We start from the raw sequence: 19,758 nt of genomic DNA on the forward strand, positions 1-19,758 counted from the left end.
CCCTTTCACATGAAAGAGAAACCCAACATTTTTTCAGGAGTTTACATTCTCTGGGGTTGCTTTGATTTCAGAAAGATCAAGAAAAAAAGTCAAAGTACTTTACTATTGCCAAAAACTCAACAATAAGTAGAGAAAATGTGGAACTTATTTATTCTATGACACCACAGATTCAACATCCTACTGTTCTAAAAGCCCTTTCCATTTTTGTTACTGAACACTGTCACATACCTGCTATGTCCTAAGCCCTCCCTCATGTGCTGGCAATACAGAGATTCCCAGCGTCGTAGCAGGGAATTGCTTGTGTTTATAAAAGAACTGTGAAGCAGAGCGATAACATTTTTTTTCTCTGCATAAAGGCATAAACATTGCCTAAATGGCTACCACCACCTGCCAGATAGGTGAATCCGCCAAGCTGAGAGAATGTGTTTCAGGAATATCCCTCTTTGAAGCATGCCTGCCTCCTGACTTACCGTGCACATTCCCAAATCCATTGTTTTTCTCTCTCCTGGTCCCTTAGAGTTTCTCGAAAACCTAGCACAGATTAGCATTGACATTATTATTCATCTGTTTCTTGTTTACCGTGGTATCCCCTTCTTCTGGCACAGGGCCTAGAAAAGGGCAAGAGATTCAGTTGTTTGTTGAGTGAATGAATGAATGGCATTTCACAATTACATATACTCTAAAGCCTGACCTGAGTCAAGGATATGAATAAAAGTATCCTACACCCTGACCACAGAGACATCCCCAGCCATGGGCTGTCTGTTTCACTAGCCCCATCTTTGAAACATGCCATGCCAAGAATAGTGGGGAACCTTTCTCAACCTGAGAAAATTAAGCTTTGTTGACCCATGGCATCCATTGTATGTCATAAATTAATGTCTTTCTCATGCACCTAGAGTGTTCTCTATTATCCTCAGGAAATCTGAGAAAATCATCACTCAATTCCTTTTCTGTGTTCAGCTGAGGGTGGCTGAATGGAGGTAACCTCCCCCGTGGCTCGGTGGCAAGGCTTCCAGAATGTATAAGTGCAATTACACTGACCAACTATGCATAACTACTCTTCACTGTTGGCTATTTCCCTACATTTCCCTCCATCCTGTTTAACCCTGATTATTTTAATTCTGCAGTGGCGGCAGGAACATTCAACTCCATCATTTTAATGGATCACTATGAGGTAACATCTCTTCTCTCTTAAGTCAAAGACCGCTTTGTCAACCATTCTACTGCATCATTAGGGGGCCTTGGGGAGGAATTCCATGCTTCCAGTCCCTTCTTAGAGTAGCCATGTTCTTCATGCAGTTTCTGATATTTCTGAGTTAATCACAGAGGACAGTCAACGTCAAGAATTTTAGAAAATGAGGGAGGTGGGGTGAGCCTAGAACCCCTCTATCAAGTCTGCCGCATTGTATGCAGCCATCGGACTTAATTCAGGTTCAGCCAGAACACGGGGTGGAGGAGAAAGTGGGCGGTACCGAGTGTTCCCCAGGCAAGGGCTGCCTGCTGGCCAGCTGAGTCACCATCTTATTTTCCTTTCATCATTCTCCTAAGAAAAACAGAACTCCCTCTCCCTATGTTATGCTGCTCTCAGTAGGAGCCCAAATCTCCAAGCAGCTGGGACAAGAAGGTGAGAACAAGGATGCTTGATCACTTCAAGGAAGCCTTGAAATAAGCAGAAAAGAGCCCACTTCCTCTGCTTCCATTAAATAAAAAATGGCTCAGCAGTTTGCTTATCAAAATACAACTTGGCTATTTTCTCTGCTATTTTACCATTTTCGTCTTTAAACCATTCTTTTAAGACAGAAGTGACAGGAACAGTGCAACCTATGTGTCTCTCCAGGAACAATAAGTGGAGAATTATTATAGATACAGGAGAGGTACGCTTTTCATGTATCCCCAGTGGTGTTACTGAATTTCTAACGTTTAGATCCTTGTTTAAAATCCCAAGTAGTAGACATAAATAACACTCTAGAATGGTCTTCTAATGCCATGCCAAATACTCGTGGCACTACATGATGCTGATAAATAAAACAATCATTTGTTTAGAGTTTTCTTTCTGTGTCAGAGATGTTTACCATTGCTTAATAGGTTTAAAAATAGAAGAACAGTCCTACATAGATTGCTCTGTTCCTCTCAAAAACCTAGTCTGCTGTGGGTATGTGGACCAGACCAAGTAGGTCCCCATTCGGCATGGGTAATGGGGGAAAATGAAATCACGTATGCTTCCACACTACTTAATGATTTTTATCTTCAGAGGAACTATTAGAAAAATAATGTATTTGATCATCTAAACAATACTTATTAAACATAATGTATAATATATATTATAATAGCAATAAAAGCAAAGACTATGGGTGAGCAGGCACTATTCTAAGTATTTGTTATGTATCAATTTATTTAACACTCACAAGACCCCCACTCCATGCCACAGAAGCTACTATTAATGTCACTTTACATATTAGGACACTAAGGCACTGAGCAGCAAAGCAGCTTATCTAAGGTCACATGTCAAGTAAGTACAGTCATCCCTTGGTATCCATCAGGGATTAGTTCCAGGGCCCTCATGGATACCCAGATCCACAGATGCTCAAGTTTCTGATATAAGATGGCAAAGCACAGTCCATTCTCCCTCCTTATCTGCAGAACCAGTGGATAAGGGCATTCTGCAGATAAGAATGACCGACTGTGTTTTGAAACAATATTGAAACAAGGATAGGTGAAGAATAGCACCTCGTGCCACTAAATTTTCTTTCTTTCAGCACCTAATTAAACCTTGGCTTAGGAAAATTTTCTCAAAAAAATGAAAAAAAGTCCATGCCTGAGGCCAGGGCTTCCCTCTGATTTGCAGTTTGCGTGTTATGACAGATTGCATCCGCCTACTGGCAAAGTTCAACTGAGGCTGTGAGTGAAAGTTGTTCAGTCGTGTCTTTGAGACCCCATGGACTATAGCCCCTCAGGTTCTTCTGTCCACGGGATTCTCCAGGCAAGAATACTGGAGTGGGTTGCCATTCCCTTCTCCAGGGGATCTTGCTGACCCAGGGAGCGAACCTGGGTCTTTTGCATTGCAGGCTGACTCTTTACCATCTGAGCCACCAGGAAAGCCCTCAGCTGAAGCTAGTTCTCCCTGAATAGTCACGCTATGGGTAAAGAAAACGGCTATCTTTGCCTATGGGTTGTGCTACCTGTGGTGGTTCTATATTCTTTCTTCATAAGAAACAGAAAAATTGAGACTTTTGAAATCCCCAAGAGTTTCCCCCAAACAGTTATTCTAGCCATTACCGTGTCTCAACCCAAAAACTTACTGAGGAACCAAGTTGCTGGTTCATTCAAACAGTCCTCTTCCCAGTGCCCAGGAGTTGCCTGCTATACCACATGACTTCTCTGGCTTAGCCGTGCTCCACAAAAATAGTTCCTTACTGGGACCTTGCTTCTGGAACATTTAAAAGCACAATTTAGAAAGAGCAGTAGCTTTAAATACAGTTACACACTGCTTCCTTCACTAGGTGCAAAGGTCTTATGAATTTTAAGTGAGTCTTTTACCTAAACCAGTTATACGGATCACATTTAAAATCCTAGCTAAAATTCTAGCTAACAAATGGCCTCAGATTCCAATATGTACAACGAAGAAAATTTAGAGCACTTTAGCTTGTATTTTAGTTCCCACTTTCCTCCCCAAATACTGAGGCTAATTCAACGAAGCATTCTAGATACCCAAGTTTTTAAAACAAAGGCCCATTTAGAATTGGAAACAAAGCAACATGCCCTTTCTTTCCCTTCCCCCATGCCCATCTGCCCCTTGACCCTAGAGATGGAAGCCTCTCACAGATGATGTCCTGTGGTTTATGGAAGTGAAAGGATCAGAGAAGTCTCAGACTAGTCCTAAGTACATGACTTGTTGGAGAGACCCACAGGTATTTGTCTAGCAGGACACATGAAGAAGTTTCACAACACAATAAACCTCATAATCAATAATAGTTAGCTTTGGATACTCACTGTATGCCAGGCACCTTTCTAAATGCCTTACATGTTTTAACACATTTAGTCTTCACCGGGAATGAGATAAGTACTCTTCTTATCATTCACATTTTACAGAGAAGATCATTGAAGAAGGGAGAGGATAAGTAACTTGCCAAGGTCACGTAGCTTCTTAGCCGGGGAGCCAAACATCTGGACCCAGGAACTCCAGCTCTGGCTTCCCAAGTAGCACTAGTGGTAAAGATGCAGGAGATGTAAAAGATGCAGGTTCAATCCCTGGCTTGGGAAGATCCCCTTGAGGAGGGCATGGCAACCCACTCCAGTATTCTCGCCTGGAGAACCCCATGGATGGAGGAGCCTAGTGGGTTATTCTTTACAGGGTCGCAAAAAGTCAGATACGACTGAAGCAACTTAGCACAACCACTATATCTCAGCCTCCTCTCAGAGTGGAAGTTTTGTTCTGAATGCCATCCTCTTCCAGGCCTCAGAGACAAGAAACAGTCAGCTACTTGCTTGCCTGGGGAGCTGTGGGAAGAGTAGATTTCAGAAAGCTCAGTTCTGGGGGCTCTTGTTTGGTTTTGTTTTGGGAGAGGACCATTGTTACTGTTACTGAAAAAAGACTCCTTATAAAAATTAGCATAATGTTTGTCTAGCAGAGAACCTTTGGACACATTTATCTGACTTTTCAGGGTAGAAATAAATAAGAGTTGGGGCCTGCATTTGCACTTATAGTTCTGACACTTTAAGAATTCAATGAATACCAAAAGCATCAACACAAGTCACAAATGATACAAGCAAAGCAGTGTACCTGGAAGGTGGGTGATTTCTAAGCCTGTTTTATCCCACTACATCCAACCAATATGGATTTGTTGATAGAAACATGTCAGTTTCAACCTTTTCAGTATTCCTGACATTTACTTAGACTGGAGGAATGGAGGAGAAATATCACTGTAATCTACAAAAACAATCAAATCATTGCAGTACCATCTCCACTGCAAAGTTTCAAGCAGGTAAATTTCATTCCTCCTTGGAAACCCAGCACAATTCTGAAACGTCCAGAGCCTAAAATATAAATCAGAGTATAATGAGAGCTGGTGTCTATTTATCTTGTTCACAAAAGGGTTGCAGGTGCCTAGCAGATAGATAGTAGGCACTGAATATACTGACTGAACACGGATGAATGAATGAGTTGGGACAAGAGAGCCCTGTGAGTCTGGTTCCATTCCTGCTTTGAGAGAACCAGGTAAAACTCCTATTCCAATTTATTCTAGAACTGCAGCAGGATATGCAACCTGAAACATAGCAGGCAAGGAAAATCTTTGCTCAAACATATACCTCTAAGACTATTTCAGTAGCCACAAGGCTTGTTGACTATAGACCAGCATTTGACCAGAGGCTAAAAGTAAAGGCCTCTGGCCACCCACAACATTTACCGCAACCTACTTGCAAAGTAATTTAGTGTAATTGGTCTTGAGGATCAGGCTTAAATTCAAATCTAAACACCATTGTTTGAGCTAAAATTTGAAACTCTCTTAACTTGTTCTCTCATTTTTAAAAATCAGGATAATAATTCATACCAGTAGAACTATACAAAAAAGACCTTAATGACCCAGATAAACACAATGGTGTGATCACTCACCCAGACCCAGACGCCCTGGAGTGTGAAGTCAAGTGGACCTTAGGAAGCATCACTACAAACAAAGCTAGTGGAGGTGATGGAATTCCAGCTGAGCTATTTCAAATCATAAAAGATGATGCTGGGAAAGTGCTTCACTCAATATGCCAGCAATTTGGAAAACTCAACAGTGCCCACAGGACTGGAAAAGGTCAGCTTTAATTCTAACTCGAAAGAAGGGAAATGCCAAAGAATGCTTAAAATATTGCACAATTGCACTCACTTCACATGCTAGCAAAGTAATGCTCAAAATCCTTCAAGCTAGGCTTCAACAGTATGTGAACCAAAAACTTCCAGATGTACAAACTGGATTTAGAAAAGGCAGAGGAATTAGAGATCAAATTGCCAACATCCGTTGGATCATAGAAAAGGGGAGATTTCCAGAAAAACATCTACTTCTGCTTCACTATGCACAGCCTTTCACTGTGTAGATCACAAAAAACTGTAGAAAATACTTAAAGAGATGGGAATAGCAGACCACTTTACCTGCCTTTTGAGAAACCTGTATGCAGGTCAAGAAGCAACAGTTAGAACCAAACATGGAGCAATAAACTGAAGTTCAAAACTGAGGAAGTATTTCAAGGCTGTGTATTATCACCCTGTTTATTTAACTCATATGCAGAGTACATCATGTGAAATGCCAGCTGGATGAAGCACAAGCTGGAATCAAGATTGCCGGGAGAAATATCAACCACCTCAGATATGCAGATGACACCACCCTTATGGCAGAAAGAAAAGAGGAATTAAAGAGCCTCTTTGATGAAGGTGAAAGAAAAGAGTGAAAAAGTTGGCTTAAAACTCAACATTCCAAAAACTAAGATCATTGGCATCTTGTCCCATCACTTCATGGCAAAGAGATGGGGAAACAATGGAAACAGTGACAGACTTTATTTCCTTGGGCTCCAAAATCACTGTGGACAGTGACTGCAGCCGTGAAATTATAAGACGCTTACATCTTGGAAGAAAAACAGTGACAAAACTAGACAGTGTATTAAAAAACAGAGACATTACTTTGCCTACAAAGTAATATAGTATAGTTTTATAGTTTTACTATATAGTAAAAGTTATGGTTTTTCCAGTAGTCATGTATGGACGTGAGAGCTGGACAAGAAAAAAGGTTGAGTGCCGAAGAATTGATGCCTTTGAACTGTGTTGCTGGAAAAGACTCTTGAGAGTTCCTTGGACTGAAAAGAGATCAAACCAGTCAATACTAAAGGAAATCAATCCTGAATATTCATGGGAGGGACTAATGCTGAAGCTCCAATACTTTGGCCACCTGATGCAAAGAACTGACTCATTAGAAAAGACTCTGATGCTGGGAAAGATTGAAGACAGGAGGAGAAGGGGATGACAGAGGATGAGATGGTTGGATGGCATCACCAACCAAAAGACATGAATTTGAGCAAACTCCAGGAGATCGTGAAAGACAGGGAAGCCTGGTGTGCTGCAGTCCATGGGGTCACAAAGAGTTGAGCAACTGAATATCATCAACAACAATTCATACCAGAGTTGTTGTAAGAATTAGAAAACATTTTTGACCAAACAAATACCTTTTTAAAATCCTCACTTTTATCACCAAGAGCTCAAGGATTAGGTAACTGCCAATTTGTCTTTCAAATAGTTTGCATATCATTGAATCTCTCAGAAGAATTGTGATATCTTCCAGCAATGTGCCAAGGGAACGTTGGCCAGAGCAGGGCTCATCACCAAAGTATTGGGAGGTCAGTTGTGTTATGCTCATAATGAGACTATATTTCACTAAATTAAAGGATTTATGTAGTTTCCAGAAATACTTAGCTTGCTTCTAGGCTGGGGTTCTGTTTGATGTTACTCTCAGACCTCCTTCCCAAATAACTTTAAAGAAAGAACCTTTGACTATCTCATATTCTGAAGATTCTAATCTAACATGTTGTTTTGATAATATATGGAACAGCCTCTTAGATTACCCTGGTCCTCATCAGGAATTTTATTTCCTGTACTGAGAATATGACTTATGCACAGAAAATATTTGTGCTTATTTGATGATATGGGCCATAAGATATAAAATATAAAAAACATGTCTTTCCTATCAAACCATTTAATAAGCATACAATGATGATTGCTATCACTAGCAATCCTAAAAGAAGCAGACTCTTGGATTCAAGTTTTAAAACTCATATAATATACCAGAAGCTAGTATATTTAACTACCATCACTCACTGAGTTTCCCCTGTGTCAAGCTCTCTGCGAAGCATATTTATGCCCATAGTCTCTCATTTAATCATCACACCTATTCTTTGATGTTGGTGAAAACAAATCCTATTTTCCAACTTGGAAAACTGCAGGGTAAAGCTAACTTGTCCAAGGTTCCTTAATGAAGAAGTGGTGAGTTCAGAACTTAAACCCTGAAATCTAGATTTGAAGTCTAAGATTTCTCATGCTACCATTTCGTGTTTCCTACTATTGAATTCAGCAGATGGTAAAATCTTTACTCTTATAACTTGAGTAAGTAGGGGTGTAGGATCTCATTTTCTGACTAATATACAGCAACAGACATTATCATACAGGAGGATAACTTCATGATCTATTTATAACACAAAATGAAGATGCATCCCAAATAGTCTCTCAGATAAGGAAAAAGCTAGATCTTAATCTCTCTAGAGATCAACTGGTTTCAACAGAACTCTAAACTTCTGGAGTCTCCACTTATAATGATTTTTTTGTGTTTGTATCATGGTCCAGTTTTACATCAACTGCTTACACATAGTAAGTTTTCCTCGCTCACCAATTACTCCCAACTCTTGACTTTTCCTCCAAAACCTTTTCTGTTAACAGGCACACCTTATTTTATTGCATTTCACTTTGCTTCACCTCACAGATATTGCTTTTTTTTTAAGGTAAAACAAATACTTTTATTGCACATTTATAAAATCTGCATAGTTGTAGCAAGTCTTTGACCCTCCCACAAGTCCCCTGGTAATCTTTAAAATTTGGTTAAAACACAATACCCAATCTGGAGCCTTTTAAAAATAGTCAACGGGATATTTCTCTCTCTACATATACATATATATATATTCTTTTTCTTTTTACAAACCCACATCCCCTATTTCTTAAAAGGAAAAAAGGGGATGGGGTGTCAAAATGTTCTTCTGGACCAGCAGCAGCCTTAGCCATGTGTTTTAGCCATTTTCAGATGCTAGAAAATGCATTTTTTACACAGTGAAGGTTTGTAGCAGTCCTGCATTGAGCAAGTCCATCAGCCCCATTTTTCCAACATCATCTGCTCACATTTTGGTAATTCTCATAATATTTCAAAACATCCACTAGCAAAAAGATGATGATTCACTGAAGACTCAGATAATAGGTAGCATTTTTTAGCAATAAAGATTTTTAATTAAGGTAGATAATTTTTTTTTTAGACACAATGCTATTTCACAGGTAATAGACTACAGTATGGCTTCCCAGGTGGAGCTAGTGGTAAAGAACCCTTCTGCTAATGAAGGAGTCTTAAGAGATGCAGGTTCAATCCCTGGGTCGAGAAGATCCCCTGGGGGAGGAAATGGCAACCCACTCCAGTATTCTTGCCTGGAGAATTCCATGGACAGAGAAGCCTGGTGGACTACAGTCCATGGGGTTGCAAAGAGTCGGACACAACTGAAGCGACTTAGCATGCATGCAAACTGCAGTATAGTGTGAACATAATTTTATACGCACTGGGAAACCAAAAAATTCATGTAACTTGCTTTATTGCAATGTTTGCTTTATTGTGGTAGACTGAAACCAAACCTGCAGTATTTCTGGGATCTGCCTGTATTTTCATAAATAGGTTTCATAATCAGAAACACAAAGAGAATCATGGCAATGCTGATTGCACCCTCCAGGGCTAGTTCCTGAAGACCCGCTTCAGACCTTTCGCTTGCTTTGCAGACAAGAGTGGAAATAATTGGGCTGCACTAGGTCTATTTTTATGAAATTATTCTGAAGAACACTCATTAAGTTGGGAAGATTCTACCTTACCCATCTCCATGGGTATGCTAAATGAGGACAGCGGTTTGTGAAAAAGCAGTCATGAGCTTTTAAAATCATCACCTTTCATACAATCATTGATTTCTTACATGTTTCAGTGGGCCTGGCCTCAAAGCCCAAACTTAAAAGAAAAGCAGCCATTGATAGCTCAACTTTAATAACAATTCTCTACAGTGTCAGAACTATATGACATGCTCAAAAAAAATCCTTATAAACATATAAATTCACACCATAAAAGCAATGTCAATCATTAAACTATGGGGCTATCTGTCCACTGGGGGGATATTTGTCTTTATGATGAGTCATTAAAAAGCAGTCCAGCTTGTGAGGTGGACTCATGCAACATATGATTCTGCACCAGGGCTCTTTTGTATTCTGAGATTTGCAGAGTCACCTCAGCGGCTTTCACAGATGCAACTGGTTTAGGGCAACTAGAAGGGTTTCCACACCAAAGCTTCTAAGCTGCTAAGTCACTTCAGTCGTGTCCAACTCTGTGTGACCTCATAGACAGCAGCCCACCAGGCTCCGCCATCCCTGGGATTCTCCAGGCAAGAACACTGGAGTGGGTTGCCATTTCCTTCTCCAATGCATGAAAGTGAAAAGTGAAAGTGAAGTCACTCAGTTGTGTCTGACTCTTAGCGACCCCATGGACTGCAGCCCACCAGGCTCCTCCGTCCATGGGATTCTCCAGGCAAGAACACTGGAGTGGGTTGCCATTTCCTTCTCCAATGCATGAAAGTGAAAAGTGGAAGTGAACTCGCTCAGTAGTATCCGACTCTTAGTAACCCCATGGACTGCAGGCTACCAGACTCCTCCGTCCATGGGATTTTCCAGGCAAGAGTACTGGAGTGGGGTGCCATTGCCTTCTCTGTCCACACTAAAGAGGTTAGCTCAAATCCCAGATCTGCTGGTAGACTTCACTTCATTTCAATATATTTCCTCATCTCCAAAATGTGTGGGTTGGACAAAATGATTTCCAAGATCCTCCAGAAGCCTCAAGCTCTAAGGCTTCTTCTTCTACCCCACCCCACTCCCCATCCCACGCATACATCACTTCTTCCCTTCCCATTGCAAGAACTGCTGGAAATGGGGGTAACTACTCAGATTGGTCTGAGGATCAGACTCCACGATATTGACGGGGCCACATTCCCTGCTGAGCAGGGGCTCCAAGCAGTGAACGCACACTTGGGAGTGGGATGAGCCTGGCAGCAGCTCTCCTTCCCTGCTTTCAGCCATGCAGCTAAAGTGGAAAGCTGGCCCAACGGCTGTTTTCTGCACTTCTCTGTGCTCTCTTCTTGCCTATCCACAGCAGAGCCCAAGTCCGTGTGCAGCCTAGGTTATTTTAGGCATTGGATTGTAAAACACTTGCATTTCGCCTTGCAGTCTCTCTCTCCCCTCCTCTCTCTGTAGTTCTAGTCCCCTACTGCTGGTAGATATGATAGATTGGGTATAACCATCTGGGGGAAAGTGAAACATTAGGCTGATACAGTCCTATTAGCTTTCCCAGAGTTCTACAAATTGAGACCTCAAGCCCAAACCCACTTTCAAACATGTAGCTCTGTCAACTTACTTCCTGTATGTTCCACATGGATGTACCTTCCCAGAGAACCATCCAGGGAGGAGAGGAGTTGGGCTGAAGTAAGAGGTAAAAACTCTCATTTCCTTGGCCCTGACATTCTAGTTTTACCAATGATGCCATATCGACAAGAGTGCTGGGAGAATACACTTTGATTACAGAAACAAATATAGACAAGTATTTTATCAGAAGTTAGCTTATACCCTAATTAATATAGAGTTTGCATAAAATAGAAGCTATTCATCTGACAAAATTCTTTTGTCTGAACTAGTTAACATGAAGTTCAAGCCTCTTTTTCTGAGTATATCCAGCTCTATAACTTTCTCTTACTGTCTGTCTCTCCCTGTCTCACACACACACACACATACATATACATGCTGCAGTATGACCATCATTGCATCACATTGAGAGGGACTGAGAATTTACTCCTTCCCAGACAAGCCACCTGTATCAGGGAGCCTGCTTGGAAGGTTCCAAAGAAGAGAGAATACCATCGGTCCCAGTTTTTCCTGTCCATAGCCTACATATACACCTTCTAACACATACACACACAGCATTTGGGTTGCACACCCTAGAATTTTCCCAACCAGTAGGGGCTGGGCATCTCAGATTGAGTTACTTCAGTTGTGAAGACTGACTTCTTGAGGACATGCTCCTGGTCTGAGAAAACACGCCGGCCAGAGGCAGCTACCTGCTTGCCCGGTGGCACTCGGGACACCCTCCTCATGAGCCAAGTCAAACTGAACTCCCTTCCAGCCTTTCTCTGAGGGCTGTGACTTATCATTGGTGAAGCTTTCCAGTTTCTTAACCTTCCAACCTGTCACAAGAATCCTATCATTTCCACACCATTGACTGGAGCCTAAACACTGCTTTGGGTGTAGAAGAAAAAGAAAAGAAAGTTGAAAAAATATTCAACTGCCACCTCCTCAGGCAGTTATGAAAAGTCAACTGAAAGATTATGTCTGGCTTCCCAGAGAAGAAAGGAGAAAGAGGAAAAGACAAAAGACATTCAAGAGCTATCAAATTCCAGAGTACCTTCTGTAAGTCCTTTCTTGCCCTAGCGATAATGAATGTAGACTGTGTTGAAGATTTCTCATTTTTCCTAACACTCCCTGAGTAATTCTCAAGCTGTTGTCATTAAGTGACTCTGATGTTTTCTAATGCATAAACACATTTATAGTAATTAGATAGGGGAGACTTCTTACCATTCCAAAATCGTCATGCTAGAGCCTAGTAGAGGAAGCTGAGGAGTCTCTTCAGTGACAGTGGCTGTTCTCTTGCACCATCTTTTTTTGCAAGCAGAAGGTGAGACCCAGGGTATGATGACAAGGTAGCAAAACCCCAGGGCAGAGCTGGCTCCCCAGAGAATGCAGAGAGGGAGAGCCATGCCAGGGACCACCCTCTGCACCACACCAGAAGAGAAAAGGAAAGACATGAATTCTATGCCTTAGACTGTCCCATCTCACCTCAGTGCTGGTCCAAGGTTCTTGGTGACACTGCATTCCTTAGGGTGACATGTGCTAAGTCATTCTTTCTAGAGTAATCACATGTGTTTCTTACCCCATCTGGTTTCCTCGACCTGCAAAGGCAAACACAAATATCTAGACCTCCAGTATATAATCTGCTGCCCTGGCCAAGACTGGTCCCAATGATTAAATTTGTTACATGTAAAAATATTATGTGTGTATGTGATTAGTCACTCAGTTGTGTCCAAAATATTACATATCAAGAGGAAAATCCTCAATTATGCAGAATGGTATGTGATATAAAATTCCTCTCCTTATCACCTGAGTCCCCCAAGTGCCCTTACTACTTGAGTAACCACATTTCATAGTTTATATCATTTAAGAAATGATTTACAAACATGCAACTGATTCTATAGATGGTACTTTTTAAAATATTCAAATGAGAATCACACAAAGCACACTGTTCCATCACTTGCTTTTTTTAACTTCATGTATTTGAACATTTTTCCGTATCAGTACACTCAGATCTAATTCACTCTTTTTAAGAACTGAATATTGTCTGGGCAGACTGTAATTTAATGAGTCCTCTTGTAAGAGACCATGGGATGACTATCCATTGCTTATTATTACAAGCCATGCTGCAGTCAAATTGTTTGAACATGTATCTTTGTGTATCTGTGCAAGCAGATCTTAGAAGTGGAACCCTATGCTAAAAAAAATACGTACATTGTAAATTTTGATAGATGAAGTCAGATTGCTCTCAACAATAATTGAAGGTAAAGTGTTCACTTATCTACAACCTGGCCAATGCCAGTATTCACTACTAAATGAAAATGGTATTTAATGTTTTAATCTCCATTATAAATCTTCAGTGCACATTTACAATGCCTTATTTGTACACACACAGAAACACATTTCCTCCATGAACTACTTATTCATATCCTTGATTCACTGTCCATTTACTCTTCTTGATTTGTAAGAATATCCACAAATATATACAAAATGATAATATCTTTATCATACGCATTCATTTTTCCCATTTTGTTCTTTGAATTTTTTGTTTACAAGTATTGTTAACATTCTAAAGTTTTATATATATTTTAAACACTGCGACAGGCGCGCCAAAGCGCGGCCGAGAGGAGCCACCCCACGTCCGAGGTCAGGGGCAGAACCCGGGAGGACCCCATGCCCGAAGGGCAGTGGCCAAGAGGAGCTACCCCACGTCCGAGGTCAGGGGCAGCGGCCGAGAGTACCAGACTGCGACGGCGCAGGAACGGCCGAGAGGAGCTACCCCGCGTCCGAGGTCGGGGGGGTGGCCCAGAGGAGATACCCAGCGTCCGAGGCCAGGGGTGGCGACAAGAGGAGTTACCCCGCATCCAAGGTCAGGGGCTGCGACTAGAGGAGTTACCCCGCGTCCTAGGTCAGGGGCAGTGGCCAGGAGGAGATGACCCACGCCCCAAGCCGGAGGCCAGGGGCAGTGGGCGGGAGGAGCAACCCCACTCCTCTAAGCCCGAGGTCAGGGGCGCAGCCGGGAGGACCAACTCCACGTCCAAGGAGCCCTGGCTGCGCGGGCGCAGGAGGGCCTAGAGGAGCTATCCCACATTGAAGGTCAGGAAGGGTGGCGGTGAGGAGATACCCCTCAACCAAGGTAAGGAGCAAAGGCTGTGCTTTGCTGGAGCAGCCATGCAGAGATACCCCATGCCCAAGGTAAGAGAAACCCAAGTAAGATGGTAGGTGTTGCAAGAGCGCATCAGAGGGCAGATACACTGAAACCATACTCACAGAAAACTAGTCAATCTAATAACACTAGGATCACAGCCTTGTCTAACTCAATGAAATTAAGCCATGTTGTGGGGCAACCCAAGACGGGTGGGTCATGGTGGAGAGATCTGACAGAATGTGGTCCAATGGAGAAGGGAATGGCAAACCACTTCAGTATTCTTGCCTTGAGAACTCCATGAACAATATGAAAAGGCAGAATGATAGGATACTGAAAGAGGAACTCCCCAGGTCAGCAGGTGCCCAATATGCTACTGGAGATCAGTGGAGAAATAACTCCAGAAAGAATGAAGGGATGGAACCAAAGCAAAAAGAATACCCAGCTGTGGATGTGACTGGTGATAGAAGCAAGGTCTGATGCTGTAAAGAGCAATATTGCATAGGAACCTGGAAGGTCAGGTCCATGAATCAAGGCAAATTAGAAGTGGTCGAACAAGAGATGGCAAGAGTGAATGTCGACATTCTAGGAATCAGCGAACTGAATGGACTGGAATGGGTGAATTTAACTCAGATGACCATTATATCTACTACTGCAGGCAGGAATCCCTCAGAAGAAATGGAGTGGCCATCATGGTCAACAAAAGAGTCTGAAATGCAGTACTTGGATGCAATCTCAAAAACGACAGAATGATCTCTGTTCATTTCCAAGGCAAACCATTCAATATCAAAGTAATCTAAGTCTATGCCCCAACCAGTAATGCTGAAGAAGCTGAAGTTGAACGGTTCTATGAAGACCTACAAGACCTTTTAGAACTAACACCCAAAAAAGATGTCCTTTTCATTATAGGGGACTAGAATGCAAAAGTAGGAAGTCAAGAAACATCTGAAGTAAAAGGCAAATTTGGCCTGGGAATAAGGAATAAAGCAGGGCAAAGACTAATAGAGTTTTGCCAAGAAAATGCACTGGTCATAACAAACACCCTCTTCCAACAACACAAGAGAAGACTCTACACATGGACATCACCAGATGGTCAACACCGAAATCAGACTGACTATATTCTTTGCAGCCAAAGATGGAGAAGCTCTATACAGTCAGCAAAAACAAGACCAGGAGCTGACTGTGGCTCAGACCATGAACTCCTTATTGCCAAATTCAGACTTAAATTGAAGAAAGTAGGGAAAACCACTAGATCATTCAGGTATGACCCTAAATCAAATCCCTTATGATTATACAGTGGAAGTGAGAAATAGATTTAAGGGCCTAGATCTGATAAATAGAGTGCCTGATGAACTATGGAATGAGGTTCGTGACACTGTACAGGAGACAGGGATCAAGACCATTCCCATAGAAAAGAAATGCAAAAAAGCAAAATGGCTGTCTGGGGAGGCCTTACAAATAGCTGTGAAAAGAAGAGAAGTGAAAAGCAAAGGAGAAAAGGAAAGACATAAACATCTGAATGCAGAGTTCCAAAGAATAGCAAGGAGAGATAAGAAAGCCTTCCTCAGTGATCAATGCAAAGAAATAGAGGAAAACAACAGAATGGGAAAGACTAGGTAGGGATCTCTTCAAGAAAACCAGAGATACCAAAGGAACATTTCATGCAAAGATGAGCTCGATAAAGGACAGAAATGGTATGGACCTAACAGAAGCAGAAGATCTTAAGAAGAAATGGCAAGAATACACAGAAGAACTGTACAAAAAAGATCTTCACGACCCAGATAATCACGATGGTGTGATCACTGACCTAAAACCAGACATCCTGGAATGTGAAGTCAAGTGGGCCTTAGAAAGCATCACTACGAACAAAGCTAGTGGAGGTGATGGAATTCCAGTTGAGCTATTCCAAATCCTGAAAGATGATGCTGTGAAAGTGCTGCACTCAATATGCCAGCAAATTTGGAAAACTCAGCAGTGGCCACAGGACTGGCCACAGGACAGAAAAGGTCAGTTTTCATTCCAATCCCAAAGAAAGGCAATGCCAAAGAATGCTCAAACTACCACACAATTGCACTCATCTCACATGCTAGTAAAGTAATGCTCAAAATTCTCCAAGCCAGGCTTCAGCAATATGTGAACCGTGAACTTCCTGATGTTCAAGCTGGTTTTAGAAAAGGGAGAGGAACCAGAGATCAAATTGCCAACATCTGCTGGATCATGGAAAAAGCAAGAGAGTTCCAGAAAAACATCTATTTCTGCTTTATTGACTATGCCAAAGCCTTTGACTGTGTGGATCACAATAAACTGTGGAAAATTCTGAAACAATTGGGAATACCAGACCACCTGATCTGCCTCTTGAGAAATTTGTATGCAGGTCAGGAAGCAACAGTTAGAACTGGACATGGAACAACAGACTGGTTCCAAATAGGAAAAGAGTACGTCAAGGCTGTATATTGTCACCCTGCTTATTTAACTTATATACAGAGTACATCATGAGAAATGCTGGACTGGAAGAAACACAAGCTGGAATCAAGATTGCCAGGAGAAATATCAATAACCTCAGATATGCAGATGACACCACCCTTATGGCAGAAAGTGAAGAGGAACTAAAAAGCCTCTTGATGAAAGTGAAAGAGGAGAGTGAAAAAGTTGGCTTAAAGCTCAACATTCCGAAAACGAAGATCATGGCATCTGGTCCCACCACTTCATGGGAAATAGATGGGGAAACAGTGGTAACAGTGTCAGACTTTATTTTTCTGGGCTCCAAAATCACTACAGATGGTGACTGAGCCCTGAAATTAAAAGACGCTTACTCCTTGGAAGGAAAGTTATGACCAACCTAGATAGCATATTCAAAAGCAGAGACATTACTTTGCCAACAAAGGTTCGTCTAGTCTAGGCTATGGTTTTTCCTGTGGTCATGTATGGATGTGAGAGTTGGAGTGTGAAGAAGGCTGAGCACCGAAGAATTGATGCTTTTGTACTGTGGTGTTGGAGAAGACTCTTGAGAGTCCCTTGGACTGCAAGGAGATCCAACCAGTCCATTCTGAAGGAGATCAGCCCTGGGAGTTCTTTGGAAGGAATGATGCTAAAGCTGAAACTCCAGTACTTTGGCTGCCTCATGCGAACAGTTGACTCATTGGAAAAGACTCTGATGATGGGAGGGATTGGGGGCAGGAGGAGAAGGGGACGACAGAGGATGAAATGGCTGGATGGCATCACTGACTCGATGGACGTGAGTCTGAGTGAACTCCGGAAGTTGGTGATGGACAGGGAGGCCTGGCGTGCTGCGATTCATGGGGTCTCAAAGAGTTGGACACGACTGAGCGACTGATCTGTTCTGATCTGAAACAATCCAGTTTATCAACTTTGTGCTTTAGAACTTCTGGGTTTTATGTCAGACCCCAAGAGTTTCCCCACTCCAAAATTATTTTTTTTAATTAGTGGTATTTTCTTCCAGTACTGTCATTCCTAATTCTTTAAGTATAAATGTTTTAATAACTTGGGATTTATTTTGGTGTAAGACATGAAGTAAGGATCTAGCTATGCACTGTTTCCAAATTTCCAGTTGTCCAAACATAATTTATTACAAAATCTAATTTTGCCTTTATAATTCTAAATACTATCCGGCATGTCAAATCTGAAAACAAATTCAGGTCTATTTCTAGACTCTCTAATCTGTTTCATTGATTTTCTATTTCTACCTTGATTATAAACTGATTTAATTACTCTAACTTCATTATGCATTTTAATAGTTGGTAGGGTTAATCTTTTCTTATAAGTCTTCTTTAGTGTACCTTATTCTCAAGCTGGAAAAGTTGCAGGCAGACTCCCTCTTCAGAGGTGGCAGCTTGGGTTTTTGATGCCTGTTTTTCAGTTCTGTGAAAAGCCACCCGAGTGAGTCTTTTGGTTGTGCAATGCCCACCCACGGCTCTGGGGAGGACATAAATGCAGACCCAAATGCAATCTGCTCCACCTGAAGAAGCCAAGGGGTCTGTTTAGACACTAAGTTGGGCAGGTTTTGAACAGATCAATGTTTCTACAGTTTACCTGGCCCGCAGAGAAATGTTTCTTCCCTAAGTGCTGATTTATAATGTATAACAGCGTGCACTCGAGTACATGTGTAAGAGTACAATGTGTCTCTGTCAGCATCTGTGTCAAGGAGTTGCAGAGATGGGAGGAAGAGCCATCATCACAGAGGAGCCTGTGTGGAGTCCTGATGCTCTCTTCACCTGCAGTGCCAGTGATAAGTGTTAGTTACTCGGCCGTGTCGGACTCTTTGTGACTCCATGGGCTGTAGCCCCCGCAGGCTCCTCTGTCCAGAGTACTGGAGTGGGTAGCCATTCCCTTCCCCAGGGGATCTTCCCAACCCAGGGATCAAACCTGGGTCTCTGGTATGGCAGGCAGATTCTTTACCGTCTGAGCCACCAGGGAAGCCCCAGAGAGAAGACAGGCAGGGACTGGTGCCATCCATCCTCAGCCTGGGCTCTCATTCCACAGTTGGTGTCATGAACAACCGAATTAGGAAGATGCGTATGGCTAAACTTCAGGCTTCTGATTTACTCTAGAGCCTTCAGAGAAAACCTTATTCCTGCGGTTATTTTTAGCTTTGCAGTTCATATAAGCCCACACAGTCCTTTCAATACTACCCTTCTCTGTGTAGATTAGCAGATCAAAGCCCCCACCCTTCTATGCTGCCCTTAGATGGCCTTTGGAGGACTCATTCCATTTACAGATTTGGGAAGACCCTTCTGTCACCCTACAGACAACTTTTTAATGCCATTCTCACCTAAAGCTACCTGCTCCTTAAGCACCCAGGAAAAACCATCTTTTGGCTCTATTGCCCTTTGCCCTCCTGAGTTCATTCATCCATCGCATAAGCATTTATAAGCATGTGTCTATCATATACACAACCTTACACCATGAATAGTAGAGATTATGATGATTAGCTTTCATTTTATTTTGAAATAATTTCCAAATGCATTACTTCATCTAATCCTAAGTAGAAAAAAAGGCCTATGTCTTAAAATAAATTTAGACTCTTTGGGAAACAATATATTCCATGCCAGTGTTATAAACATAATAAACTTGATACTTTTGTTATGTTTTACAAGATAAGAAAATTAATGGGAGTTAACAGGAGGTCAGCTTAACCTTAGAAGAATTCTTAGAGGAGTTGATTCAGAGTATTTTTTCTTTAATTGTAGAAATGAATATAAGTGAATTTTTTAAAGTTAGTTCTCATATAATCATGGTATGGAAATTTTGGAAAATGAAAAATGAAACACCACTATCCTAACTGATATTAGCATGGATAAGAAAAACTAGTGGAATAGAGTACTGCTAAGTCGCTTCAGTCATGTCTGACTCTGTACGACCCTATAGACAGTAGCCCACCAGGCTCCGC

The 19,758-nt window shown here is 41.8% G+C and overlaps 1 long non-coding RNA gene across 15 annotated transcripts in view; it reads right to left on the bottom strand.

Annotated features, from left to right (window-relative positions):
• LOC147344027 (uncharacterized) overlaps positions 1–19,758 on the bottom strand; it is a 100,531-nt gene that overhangs the window by 39,136 nt on the left and 41,637 nt on the right. For 10 of the 15 annotated variants that reach the window (XR_015155603.1, XR_015155602.1, XR_015155599.1 and 7 more), the window contains 4 exons: positions 12,695–12,807; positions 3,991–4,203; positions 3,300–3,427; positions 471–608 (listed from right to left, as the gene is read on the bottom strand). This is a non-coding gene — a long non-coding RNA (uncharacterized LOC147344027). The remainder of the gene's footprint in view (positions 1–470; positions 609–3,299; positions 3,428–3,990; positions 4,204–12,694; positions 12,808–19,758) is intronic. The other 5 variants (XR_015155606.1, XR_015155609.1, XR_015155608.1 and 2 more) reach the window with 4 other exon arrangements.

The sequence above is a fragment of the Bos grunniens genome, chromosome 26 (genome assembly GCF_055505025.1).
Source record: "Bos grunniens cultivar Pamir isolate PY7600 chromosome 26, Bosgru_T2T1.0, whole genome shotgun sequence".
Classification (NCBI taxonomy): domain Eukaryota; kingdom Metazoa; phylum Chordata; class Mammalia; order Artiodactyla; family Bovidae; genus Bos; species Bos grunniens.